The sequence below is a fragment of the Hibiscus syriacus genome, unplaced genomic scaffold, assembly GCF_006381635.1.
Source record: "Hibiscus syriacus cultivar Baekdansim isolate YM2019G1 unplaced genomic scaffold, ASM638163v2 tig00117021_pilon, whole genome shotgun sequence".
Classification (NCBI taxonomy): Eukaryota; Viridiplantae; Streptophyta; class Magnoliopsida; order Malvales; family Malvaceae; genus Hibiscus; species Hibiscus syriacus.
This window is the reverse complement of record NW_024063527.1, coordinates 311,262-326,185: the sequence shown is the minus strand read 5'-3', so window position 1 is coordinate 326,185 and position 14,924 is coordinate 311,262. Positions and strand designations below refer to the sequence as shown.

The following is a 14,924-nucleotide window of genomic DNA, read 5'->3' as shown; positions in this document are numbered from 1 at the left end:
TTGCTTAATTCTGTTAATTCAAGTGTTTGAATGTTAGTTTTGGTCCAATGCGGGTTCTTCCCGTGCAAAACATTAATGTTGTTGGTTATGTAGAGGACATGAAATTTCGGAGGCTTCTCAGAAACTCCAAAGGTTCTGATAAGCGGGACGCGTCACAGAGATACGGTTTGCAGATGAAATCGAGAGAAGATATAAATATATTTGTATAAAGTAAAAATTATTATACTTAATTTACAATATTACATTATAAATAAGTAATGAAAAATGAAATTGGGTGGTGAAAGGAAAAATCTTATGAATGTAACATAAAAACTGATATTGTCATCAGAGATGGAGGAGACGATAGTTGTGTTTCATTCGATCATCGCCCCTTCTTCGTTCCATTCAAAATATGACTATTGAAATTAAACATATAACTAGAAGCAAAATTTGAAAAGTTTTCACATGCTAGAAACTGTTGAAAAGTCAGCAAAAGTGGCTGGCCATTTGATGCAAATGGTTGCTTTCGGAGCAAAATTAATGGCACCGAAAAAATTAGCCGTATTTTGTTGAGAATGTACAAGGGTCAAATACTTAATTTGATCATTTTTTTTAGGTTATTTACAAGATTAGTCTTTAAATTTTAATTATAAATATATTAACCTATTTAACTTCAAAATTATTCCAAAACATTCTAATTTTCTTCCAATACTAGAGAATTTAGAGAGTTTCTTGAGAGTTGTTTTCTTTTTTATCAAGAGAAAATTATCATTATTTTCTCCATAATAGATCGAGAGAAGTTGTAATTTCTATTTTCTCATAATAAAATTATCATAATATTTCTACTCTGTAACCTACTTAGGAATAGCACAGGAAGATGTTAGATTTTTTATTTTTGATGAGGAAGCAAAACAGTTTACAACATCATTGTCCAAGTTCACTCTATACCGACAGGACTGACACTGCCCAGCTGGTGAATCCTCGAAGGCATCTAAACCTAGTGGCTGAGGCCACTCCCAAGTTCAACGTGTAATCCTCAAAGGTATTAGATGTTCTTAATCAGAATATGTACACCATTCCCAGGCTCTACTATCATTCTATAAGCAGGACAATGTCGATATTTCGGCGATAAGGAGAACGTAAACTTGGAGATTATGAGGGTAAGCACCACTTTTAACTGAACCATCGCCAAGTTTCTGCCCAAGCACAACCGAGGACCTACTCCGAATGGAATATAGGCTTGAGGATACTTGCAGGCTTTCGAGACCCCTTCACTGAACCTCTCCGGCTTGAACTCATTTGCATCTGAACCCCAAATCTCAGTGTCCCTATGCAGAGTTGGTATTAGAGTCCATAAGCATACTCCCTTGGGAATAGTCACATTCCCAAGTTGGATCTCATCAAGGGCCTCCCTTGACACGAATGCCGCCGGTGGATATAAACGCAGAGCTTCTTGAACCACCATGGTTACCTACAACCATTCAACACCCTTGCATCATTTTTACTTACATAGTGAGTGTGTGGAAGTGTGAGGCTTGGCCTTTGTTACTTACAGTTTTCAGGAGGGTGATGGAATCTGCATCCCGCAAGCAGTCTCCGCAAACTTCGGCCGCTTCCGCTCGAACACGAGATTGCCACTCAGGATGCAGCGCAAGCAGCAGAGGCACCAAGAGGCAGCAACGGCAGTAGACTCGTGACCCGCAAAGTATATATTCTTGCAATTATCAACAATGAAGCGCTTGGATGAATCCTTACCAAGACTTTGGTCATTCAGGCACCTTCTAATATCAGGTGAAGTAAATCCTTCTCTAAAGAACATGCCTCTTTGCATTTGCTTTCGCGTTCTTTCACCGTTTCCCATATTAACGACTCGATGTCTCTCTCCAAACTATGGATCCCATTTTGCTTCTTCATCGGCAGAAGTCTGCATTCACAATTGCATGAATACGTAAGAGAACAACAATGTGTGATGTAATGTAAAGAGTGACATACAAAGTTTCCCAAATATTACAAGTGAGTTGAAGCACATATACGTACCGTAGCCTGAAACTCCGAAAAGGAAGCTTTGCCTGGAAATGGCTGTTTGAAGTTCCCTAAGCTGGAAAAGATCTCTTTCCCTTTAGAATAAGAGCTCCCAAAGCAAGCTCTAGCAATCACATCTGCTGTGAATCCCCTCAAATCTTCATCCACCCTAATGTCTGCCACCACTCCACCTTGGGCCTCAATGCTGTCCCCCCATTTTCTTATAAGCGGTTGCATGGACTCCACCATTAGCCCCACCATTACCTGCTCATTCACTTCATTTTACTCAAATTCATGTCCTAAATGTATCGGTTTCATCATTGCTTCTTTTTAGGTTCAAATAGTATTAAATTGTGGTTGCATCGTAACGTTTTGCAAAGTCACCGCAACCCCGCAAATCAGATCCGTAACATAAAAACAATTATTTTTAGAAAATAAATCAAGTCCGCAAAACTTTCGCAATCTCAATTTAATACTAGGGTACCGCTTTGAGTTTGGAACACACTTACCTTAACCTTGTCCATGAAGAACTCGGGTGCAATGATCTTCCTCTGCTGCGCCCAAACGAGGCCATTGGATCTCAAAATGCCATTGCCGAGCAAAGGTGCCAGTCTCTTTGTTATATAAGAAGGCTTACCTAAACACAAACTAATGCACTGGTTCATTTCTTTCACCAGCTCTGCTTGGTTCACATACAAGTGCTGTCTCGTCCCTGTGGAATATGTGTATACTGGACCTACAGTTCCAAAAAAATACAAATTCAACTTGATTGGTTGATGATGTTCATGCTAATCTCAATCATAATCAACATATAAACAAAATGGACAAAACAAATAAAAAAAGAAAAATACTTTACACGCGTCACGTGCTTAGGTACGGACAAAAATTATACAGAAAAATAAAGGAGAGAGAAAATAGTGGGTTCGGGATGGTAAGTTTTCTGATTTGTGTTGGATATTAATTGTTTGAATCGAGAGGACTCTCACCTGCTATAACTGATTTTGTTATTATTTTTAATAAAAATTATTTAAAATATTATTATTTTATTAATTTTATTTTATTATACGTTTATCAATTTTATTAACATATCCGATAAAATATTATTTAAATATTTGTTACCGATTTTATTATTATTAGACACTTTATTAAAAATATTAAAAAAATTATATTTAAATAAAATAATAATAATTTAAATAATTTTTTATCAAAAATATTAAAAAATAATAATAACATCAGTAGTAAAAAAATTTAGTAGTATATTACTTATAGACTGTTATGATATAATTTCTTTTTTAATCGTGAATGAATGAGGGGTCAGTTGACTGAAATCCGAGTCTGCCGCCACAATGCCAGCAGTTACATGTTCTAAAGCTATTTTCCTGCACCAACTGTTATTATTTCTCGAGTTTCTGAGTTTACCAAAATATATTTATTATTAAATAATTAAAAATATTTAAATAAATATTATTTTATATTTATCTCAAAGTAATAGCTTTGGCTTGCCTTTACTTTTTTCTCCTCCTTATACGTGCCTTACACGAGAGCATGTTACTGTGAAATTATTCCTACTACTCAAACCCAAACATTTCTGGGATTTGAACATCCACCACCAAAACATCAAATGCCGGAATTCTCGGCTTCGTTTGTGTTCTTGTTGGAGATAGTTCTTTTGAAAACCGAAATCACAAACATGATCTTTCATGTGATAAGGCAATGGTACAGTACTACAGTGACAAAAGAAAATTAATAGCAGAGTTGTAAAAAGGAGTGGAAATTTGCAGAAGTACCCGAGTTGATGAAGAAGAAAAAAGCAAAGGAAGAGTTATGACGTTACCGAATTCCTTTCTCCACTTGACGAAATATGGGAAAACAGATGAAGTGTAGTCGTGGGCAACAAATCATGGGCATTATGAGGAGCGGAGGCGAGTGCTTGGGATTGGACCTTCTGCATCTCCGGGAGGTTGCCGTATATGAAAGACGTGATGGTCCCTTGATGCCCTGCCCCACAGCTTCCTCCTCACCCTTCCGAACTCAACCACATGCTGTTATACGCCAAGAAGCAAACCACTCCCACCACTCCACAATCACAGACCACAAATGCCACACCTCCATTTTCATCCACTCAGATCCTTCTCAAACAGAGGAGGGAGCTTGAATTTATTGCAACCTAGTGGGGACTGGAGAGGAGTTAGGCTGCAGGGGATCAAGGGGTAAAGGAGCAGCGCATGACACTTGCACATTCACGCTCACGTTTATGCTGCCCTTGGAACACATGATTGGACCTTTGACACCACGGTCATTGAGAGATTTGACTGATTTGACACACCGGATTGGGACATCACCCTTTATTTCTTTCTTCTAATTACTTTTGCCAACTAAAAAAATTACCATGTTGATCACCAGTAAGGCCGGATTTATATTGCAACTGGTATGCAGTGATGAGGTCGAAATCAGGATTTCCATTATGGGAATAAAAATTATTATTGTACTATCGTTATCTTACCTGTAATGGTCTTAATAGTGTTTGTATATCTATAATCAAGATACACGCAATGTAACTAAAACGAGATTTAGGACTGTAACGTTAAGTTAAATAACTGGTTGAGATATTCATTGGGTCGGGAACAAAACAAAACGAGTGACCCACATGGGATGATGCAATGCCGACAAATGGGGTTCAACAGTGGGTGGATAGTAACAATAATACATGGCGTAGTGTTTGTAAGAAAATGAACTAAAAAATCACATGCATTATTTATAGCTTTTCTCTGTATCTGTACTCTACCTGGTTTAGAGAGAAACGGAAACGAAATGATATAATGCATTATGTGGTCCAGTCCAAAGGCGTGGGTGGTCAAAACAAACTGAACATATTAGGGGTGGGAGACTGAAGACTCGGGACCACCAGTTCAGAGCCTTGGCCCTCCAAGATTTTGATAATTTGTCAACACATCCCTTAACATTTTTTAATATTTTAATTAGGTGCCCTCAAAATGTTTGATTTTTTTTACTTTTTCCCTAAAATTTTTAATATTTCTCAATATTATTTATGAATTAAAATAATTAAATTTATATACTCAAAAAAAATTTTGTAAATTCAAACTTAAGTTATCAAACCGATAAAGATAATTCGTAGTAAATTTATAAATTTTAATTTATTTGTCAAAAAAACATCGCGCTTGTTAATAATTCAATATTGATAAGATACAATAAATACTTGTTGATAGTAACAATGTGTATTATGTCGACAGTAAGTCGCTCACTCCTAATTTGAATGAAATTCGTAGTCTACGACTATTTTGTTAAAAGATTCTTCATCTTCCCTCCCATAAGTGTAATAAAGATGTACAATTTAGAATGTTTTCCTTCTCTCTTCCTCTTACAAGGACTTTATATATTGACGCTCATCATGTGTTACACTTAAGATATGATTGCTATTTATAAGTTTGTAGATTAGACTAAATTTAATCGTTTGACATTAAATATGACTATAACGCCATGAATTATTGTCGTTTCTTGATATTTCATGTTTGTGCATCATAAATGTCATGGATGTGAGTGGTTGATATCATGATTGAGAATTATCTTTAAGCAGATATTATCTATATTTAGTACAAATTAATAAAAAAAAAGGTAGCATATCTTGTATGTCTACTACAATCCAGTATTATGATCAATTGAGGGTTATGATCTCAAATTTATTTTTTAATTTCAAAATTATAATAATTAAAAAATATTTTAATATAAGTGAATGATACAAAAATTTTATAATATATCTAATGCATTCCTTTAGGATCTGGTTCTGCAGTGTGGGATGTAGTCTGTGAACTGTGTGGGGCTTGGCAAGCTTGCTAAAAGCTAGGGAGTAGGGATCATCAATCATTCATCAGAGGGCAGCTTATATAGGGCTAGGAATCAAGGACCCTTAATTTCAAGTAATCTTACTTCTTATTTAAACACTTAAGTCCCTACACTTTGACACCTACGATCCATATCCATTTGCATTTCAGGTTGTATATATGTAAATTGTGATTCAGAATCCAAATTGTTTACTATTTATTGAATTTAAATATTATATTTAAACTTAAATATGAGTTAAATATATTTATTACATATTTAAATTTATTGAAAAGTTCATTTTATAAATAAAATATTAAAAAGGTAGAACAAATAATGCATACAAATGATTAAATTGGAATCTATTCTATAAATTTGACAAATTCATGAACTCGTTAAGTGATTTTAATGATTAAAAAAAATATTATCTTAAAGGATTATAGCTCGAACAATTGTGTTTGCATAATTAATTATCGATGACTAAAATGCTGAAAATATACATTATAATTATTTAAATATTAAAAATACCGTACACGTGTTGACTGTTGATTTTGCATATATTTTAATTGGATTTCAATCATCAAACTTTCCAGTCCGTGTTGACTTTGTTAGAAGATGTTTTCGACTTTATCTCCGGTTCCTTTGATTCTCCAATATTGTCTATTCTCGGAATAATTTGCGGGTCCAAATCGGGATGTACATAAGGGAACAGGTGGGGTGATCGTCCTAAAAATCTAAAATCATTATATATTTTATATTTTTTATTAAAAATTTATTTTTATCTCTTATAATTTATAAATTCAAATTCGCCCCCTTGACATAAAATCTCCTAGGGTCCAAATAAATTTGAAAGCTTGTTTGGGTAATTTTATGATACGACAACTTATTTAAGGTCAAGGAAAGTAACAAATGGATGCAATCTAAAATACGATAAAAAAATATATTATATTCGGTTGGACATAGCCTAAAATGTTAGAGTTTTTTTTAATATTTTCAGTTGAATGTTATGAAAAATATAATATTTTCGATTGTCAACTAAAAATGTTATGAAAAATGTTATAAAAATTGTAACATTTTCGATTTAACTAAAAGTATTAAAAATTTGACATTTTCAATTACGTTCAATCGAAATGAATATTTTTTTATTATATTTTAATTGAGCTTATCTCTTGATGTTATTTAACCTTAGATTAGGCTTTGTTTCTCGGACTTTCCCTGGAAATAGGTCCCATCCAAACTCCAAACTTTGTCTACTGTATAGAAAGGTTTCAATAAAAAAAATCTAAAGACTTTTAAGTAGCGTTTAAAATCTGGGGAGGATAATTATTGATTTTAAAAATAAACAACAGGAATTCATTGATTGAAACTTTTTAAAAATCTATAATTATGAGTATATTTATAATGTATATGTTATATAAAATATGACATAAATTAAGTGATCAATTATGTTATAAAATTAATGTATTAGAAGTGTCATAAATAAAAGTGTAGATACTATTAAAGTTATATTTATAATTCGATGGGGGCATAATTATAAGTATAAACAATAACTGATTCTTAAATCGTTATATAAAGGAGTTCAATAAAAAAATCTAAAGACTTTAAGTAGCGTTTAAATCTGGGGCAGGATAATTATTGATTTAAAAATAAACAACAGGATTCATGATTGAAACTTTTTAAAAATCTATAATTATGAGTATATTATAATGTATTGTTATAATAAAATATGACATAAATTAAGTGATCATTATGTTATAAAATTATAATGTATTAGAAGTGTCATAAAATAAAAGTGTAGATACTATTAAAGTTATATTATAATTCGATAGGGGCATAATTATAAGTATAAATAAACTGATTCTTAAATCATTATATAAAGGAGTTATGATCAAAAAAATACTCTCGTATTTCTATTTATTCCGTTAGAGAGCTTATACCTAAGGGAATTATATCTCTTGGAATATCACAATCAAAGAAAGACTCAAAGATTTCAACCTTTCAATTAATTTAAGTACGCTTCCGCAAATCTAGTATTTATTTTATTCTGGATTTAACAAGATTAAATCCTAGTTATTTTTATATTAATACGATTTAGTTCTATCAGTGTTTATAGTCTCGTTAAGATAATACAAAACAAAGATTAGAATAATATGAATAAATAAAGGTGAAAGATAAAGACAAGCCCAAAGTGGAAGAAAATAATTCTACGCTGATGGGTCTGGTGATAGTCGGAAACATAATCACTGATGTATTTAGTGGAATTCCAATAGCCTAAGACCTGCCAACATAGCTACCATTCTAAGGGGTCTACTTATGGAGTATGAACCGAGTGTTGCGGCTATCACAGTCAATTTAGAAAATGTTGTAATCGACGATTACAAGTATCTTAAAATTGAGTTGCCAGTGCCTTAACCATTCAACAAGAACAAATAGAGTTTAGGTCCTGATCATGTGTATTTTTGGGCTACTCATCAGACTACCAATCACTGAGGGAGCACGTGTTGAAGTTGAGTCGTTGCCTCAGTAGCATACCCATGACCACAACTCTGAAGCTCACCATGATCAGCCTCAGTTTGGTCTTCTCTTTGTGCAACATCTCAAAATCTGGATTAACAAAAATGAAGAAATTTGATGAGATAATCGGATTGAATTTCGAAAATAAAAAAACAAACACAAGAACTCCTCAAATATTTAATTATGTGGATTTGAGACTTATTAAGGTCTAAAAAATAAGTTCCATTAATTAATTAATATTTGAAAGATCTGGATCACAAGAGATTGATAATATTATTTAATCTTAATTTTAAAGCTAAAAAAGAATAAACCGTAGGAGGGTCAAAGTTATAAGACCTAAAAACAAGGTAATTTCTTCTCATTTTATGTTAGTTTTTCAACCGGTTTTAATTCTCTAAAATTTCCTAATGATTTTTATTAAAATAAATCCTAACTAATTCATTTTGTTCATCATTCTTGATTTTCTAAACTTCCCAAAATTTCTCTATTCTCCATATTCTCTTCTCCTCCAAAACTATTTTATCTTTATTTTAATAAAAAATTCCATACATACATATTGATAGATTTATCCTCATTTAGTACGATAGGAGGCCTTAAAAACATTTTAAAAAATTACTAGATTCTTCGTCCAAATAATCCATCAAATTTTGAACAAATTCAGGACCAATTGCCTAACCATCACGGAATTCTTCATTTGCAAAAGGGGGAAAAAAGACTTGTAATCTTGCTTTAGCCAAATCATATGGTTTCATCAATAAGAGGTTCAAGTGATCGGCCTTACCTATACTACTCCATAGATAGAAACGAACCGTGTCACTCCACTCCAGATGGGCGGACCTATTTAACTGGGATCATCTCACTATCAACTATTTTCATTAAAACCCAAGTAAAATCAATTAGTCCACTAACAAAGTCAGTCCACAAAAGAGTTCTCCGGTACAACAAGAATGTCGCAAAATTAAGCCAAATGTACATGTAACGAATTGAAATATACACTCAATTTAAAACCTATAATTCACTGTACCAGAAATACAACCAAACCATACCAATGAATAGCGACACAGGAAACAGCTTTACTCAAAAAAGTCAACGGAGGCAGCAGCAAATAATCACTAGGGTTTGACTAAAACAAAATACCAATGTATGAGGAGAAAGTTGACATCAGAAACCCTCTGAGGAGAAAAATGGCATCAGAAACCCTTTACACGCTCTCCACCTGCCGACATGGACACTGTTGTAGAAACCAAAGTAAAGCGTGACGGATTTTGACAACCATTCCGAAAAGTGGACGTGCAACCCCCTGACGGTGAGACTAAAATGTTACCAAAATGGAGACCCTCAAAGGAAGCAAAAAGTGTCGAAAACTTTTCCCCAAAAAAGTTTGAGAAAGAATTTAAGCTCAGTATATCATGTTGCGAGATAAGAGGAAGCCATTTTATTATTGAAATAATATAGGTATTTATACAGACAGAATACACATACAAGGAAATAACTAATGTGAAGGCAAGCCAGACTCATAAACTAGGATTAGCAGGTGTGAACGAGAAGCGGCAATAAAATTGATTAAAACAGCAAAAAACAAAGACAAAAGTTTCAGCCGCACCTGGGGATTCTTCCAGTATGGTCAGTCCGAAAGACATTTACATTGCCAACTAAAATGAAGTGTGAACTTGGCTCTAGGTGAACGTACTCCTGACTTTGATAACAGTCTAAAATTTATTGCTTGGGTGGAAACACGAGCATCAAGACCTGCCTAGCCAATATGATGAAGAAAAACAGGTAAAATAACATCTACAGCCAGCTTTGCACCATTTGAATGGGCTAGTTGACGTGAATGTCACCCTCCATCATAGATGCTGCAAGAAGAAAGTAGTGAAGCTCATATTGAATAAAAAAATGCTGAAGACCTTCCTGCAATTATCTACAGAAAGGATAAACTCAAGGGATTGAAGAGCTGCTGAAGTATTCTTGGAAGAGGAGGGGGGATGCAAATATAACTGGTTGATCTAGCACATCAGTCTTTTTCTGAAGGATAGGATGGAACAGGAGAATCTAAAGTTATTAATAAGAGAAATGACGACAACACACTGCAAAAGGTTGCCCTTCCAGCAAAGAACTATGACCAACAAAAAAAGTGTCTTGTTAACAAAAACATCTTCATCTTTTCACCTAGTAGCTCTCACTTAGTCTATATTGTGATTCTCAATGAAATTGTGATGATGTGAATTAATGTATTAAAAAACAAGACTGAAACATGCGGTTTCTCTCTCAGAGATATCAAGTGAGCTAGTATTTGCAGCCAAAGCCCAAAGATATGGAAAAAATCACAAAATGTTCAATTCAATAAACATTATTACTAAAGATGCAGTTGCAGTCAAATAAAACAATGATGAATTTTGCCAGGATTAGTACTATTACTGATTGACAGACAAGTGCAGTTCTAATACATTTTTGGCATAGCGTTCTCCACAAAGACTTAAAAATGACATAAAGAAATGTATCAAACTTTCAAGTATATTTGTGAGGTCTCCTTGAATACAAGAATAGTTAAACCATAATAAAAATAGAAGCACAAAAAGATGAGTTCCAGAGTGAAAATGAAACCTTGCATCACTCCTGCGTCAATATCTAAGCTGATCTCCATTACCATAACTGTTTCCTGGTATATGAGAAGGTCCAGAATATCGCTGACCTCCCATCTGTGGAGAGCCGGAATATTGTTGTCCTCCCATCTGTGGAGAGCCGGAATATTGTTGTCCTCCCATCTGTGGAGAGACAGAATATTGCTGTCCTCCTCCCATCTGTGGAGAACCAGGATATTGCTGTCCTCCTCCCATCTGTGGAGAACCAGAATATTGCTGTCCTCCTCCCATCTGTGGAGAACCAGAATATTGCTGTCCTCCTCCCATCAGTGGAGAACCATATGACTGCCATCCACCCATCTCAGCAGGTCTAGAGGGTGACCGTGGTGACTGTCCAAAAGACCGAGATTGACGCCCAGCGAATCTCCACCTGCTTCCATTAAAACTCTATCAATGTCTTCATTCCTCCCAGCTTTCCCAAAAGCTCCACGCACGAACTCCTGCAATGCAGGGGTAACTCCAATAGAATAGTTCATCATCTGGTCCAGAATATCTAGGCTTTTGTCTAGCTCATCAGCACTGCAAAGCCCTCTGACTACAACATCATAAATTGAGGCATCTGGTTTAGGGTCTTTCTCTCCCATTTTCGTTAAAAGTGCAGCCGCTTCTATGTCCTTACCATTCTTTAGAAATTCACTGAAGACCCTGGTTCCAAAACTGGCAACCCCCTCAAACCAGACTCGACCATCTTGGTAAAAGACCGCAGGGCATCATCAACCAACTCTGCTTTCAAGTATGCATCGATCATTGTTCTATACATTGGAATCTGGTGTCAAAGACTTCCCACACAATTCTTGAAAAAAGTTCTCCGCCTCAGATAGCATCCCATGCTCACAAAGCCTGGAGATGATATTATTAAACCAGCAGTGTCCATAGCAAAAGGCTTGGATCCCGACTTTGTACCTACCTTCCTAAAAGTTTTAATGGCCTCCTCAAAGTTCCCCAACTTAAAATACTCATTCACCATGATATTGAAAGTATCTGAATTCACTGCCTGTGTGTTAGGAGGGGTATGATTATCCAACATATTTTCGAACAAGTCCCAAGCTTCTTTTGTCTTCCCATGTTTAAGCAAAACCACCAAAAGGGTATTACAAGTGGAGGAGGCATCTTAAAATTTCTATCCAACAACGACTTATACGACTCCATGGCCTCCTTATCCTTCCCCTGATTAAACCACCACTCCATAAATGTAGCATCGATAACTCCATCATAAACCAAGCAACGTTCTTTCAATTCACCAAACAACTCATTGGCCTTGTCCAAATTTCCCAATTCAAAAACCCTGATATGAGGTTGTTGAAAACCAAAGAGTCGGCACCGTGCCCTTTATTCAACATCTCCCTTAACAGATCCACAGCTTCCCAAATCCTCCCGGCATCGACCAAGCCCTTGGTCAAGTGCCTATACGTCATAGGAGGGGTTAAAGGGTGCATTCTCCAATATCTCGTGGTAAACCTGGATAGCAGTATCAACTTCACCCCTGTCGCAATGGGTATTAATCAAATTGTTGTAAGAAACAACATTCGGAACAAGATCAGATTGCTTGAAGAAGAAGTGAAAAAGAGCAATTGCTTCGTTGAAGCGTTTGTTGCGGTACATGGCGGCGATTATAGCATTACAAGTGAAGACGGTCGGACGAGTAGAGGAGAACACGGAGGAGCGAGCAAGGAGAGAAGCAGCATCTAGGTCAGAGGCGCGGATAAGGGACTGAACACGGTTGTGGAGGTTAAGACGATGGCCTACGAGGGCAGAGGTGCTGTCTGGAAGTCTCCGGGCATTAGGGTCACGAGTGGGAGGGGCATAGGGGGAAGAGGCACGGAGGGCGTGTATTGGGGGCTCAATCCGCAAACGGCGCTTGCGGCGGCGGCGCTCAGCAGCGGCTTCTTCTGCGGAAGTGAAGGCGTAGGAGCGTTGGGGAGGGGGGAGGAGGAGGAATGGGAGGATTCTGAATTGGGTTTTCCGATGCAGGGTTAAGCGCTACATTGTGGAAGAAGTGGGAGAGGGGAACAAGAGCGTTGAGTTTGGGAAGGTGGTGATTGAGGGAGCGGCGAAGGAGGAGGCGGAAGAGGGACATTGTTGAAATGTTAATGGAGAGGAACAAAAATATGCTAAAACCCTAAAGAAAAACAATTTTTGCAGCTTATACCTTAAACTTGGTGAACTCTGCCGTCTCTCATACTTAATGCCCAATATGCAAGTACACAGTGTTACGCAAATCTTAAAAAGAAAAAAAGAAAAAGAAAAAAAAGAGTTAATTACAGCATAGTCCCCAAACTATAACCTTTATTTTAAATTAGTTCCTAAACTTTTAAACATTCTAATTTTATCCTTAAACTATGACTATCATTTTAAACTAGTCCTCAAACTTTTGAACATTCCATTTTCATCCTCAAATTATGAATCTCATTCTAAATTGGTCCCTAAACTTTAGATCTTCCAATTTCATCCAAATTCATTCAAATATGTAATCCATTTCAACCATAGTTTAACCTAAATTTTATTTTTAAACATATAAAAATGACTTTTCCTAATGATTTTATTAACAAGAGTTGTGATTAGTATACACGTATAATTAAGATAAAATTGAAATATTCACAACGTTTTGGGACCAATTTAGAATGAATATCATAGTTTGGGGATGAAATGATTGGGGATATATGTTGCAATTAACTCAAAAATAGTGTTATGGAAATGCTAATCATATTCATCTATAGTCACTTGAATTGATTTAATTTAAAAAAATGATTTAATTTAATTTAATATATAATTTTATGATCTCAATTCGAATTATGTAATTCTCTTATCTTATATATTTTAAAGTCAGTGTTATTTTATCTATCAAAAATTTGAATATGAAGTAGTTTCATCCTTGATTATCTATAGTTTATTCATAGGTTCAAAAGCTCTTTGAAATCTTGTCTTCCGCCTCTCAATCTTTATGTCTAATATTTTAGAAATCACATATCTTTTAAATGTTACTGTCCAAATTCTAATTTCATTATTAAAATTACGAAATTTGTTATAAATTATAGTGAGATATCCGAAACTATAGTAGAACCTGCAGTGGACTTTGGCTCGTCATAGACCCAAATTTGAGGGAAAAAGATCAAAGACGAGAAGAGTGAGGCGTTGTGACCACTCAGTGAATCAGACTGAGAGCTGATGGCTGAGGAAAAAGTTAAGGTGAAAGAAGCCGTAATCGTAGGCTGGCATTTGAGAAAACTCCATATGAAAGATACTAAGGTAGTGCTACTGGGCCTAGGGCTAAAAGCCCATTTATTTCTTAGATATACAGATAATTAAAATCAAGATCCGTATTCGATTCAATTATTCAAATTTTAATTGAATATATGATCCAAATTATCTTAAAAAATGAATCGAATATTTGAATATTAGATCAATTCATTGAATAAACAAACCAAATTATTCGGATCATATATTTTTACACACCCCTGATGACAACATATGAGTTATACGTCAAATATTGTTGTTGGCATATCATAATTCAAGTTAAATGATGTAAAAGGGGAAAAAAATCTATTGAACTTGATGGTAAGTCCCGCATACATTGGGCAGAGACTTTTATTGCTAGAAATAGCCATACGACATATTAACTTTAAAATATTTTTTTTATATATTTTTTATAAATGTTGTGTCTTATTTTTTTAATATATTTCATTATGTATATGTGGGTGTTTAATATGAAAATGATGTCGATGGATATTGATTTAATGATTTTAGTGTCAAGAGGTTGAAAATTATCTTTAAATAGATATTGTTTTGTACTTACTATAGATTTATAAAAAAAACAGTGTTGCTATTGTGTTATGAAAGTGCTTAACGTACAATAATGCTTATACGAAACAGTAGAATCTTAAATTGACAACATATGAGTTATACGTCAAATATTTTGTTGTTGGCATATCA

The 14,924-nt window shown here is 34.8% G+C and overlaps 2 pseudogenes; both read right to left on the bottom strand.

Annotated features, from left to right (window-relative positions):
* Positions 1 to 846: 846 nt before the first annotated feature.
* On the bottom strand, positions 847 to 4,710 carry LOC120195899 (annotated as a pseudogene).
* A 6,140-nt stretch (positions 4,711 to 10,850) lies between these two features.
* LOC120195814 lies at positions 10,851 to 13,136 on the bottom strand (annotated as a pseudogene).
* Positions 13,137 to 14,924: the final 1,788 nt, after the last annotated feature.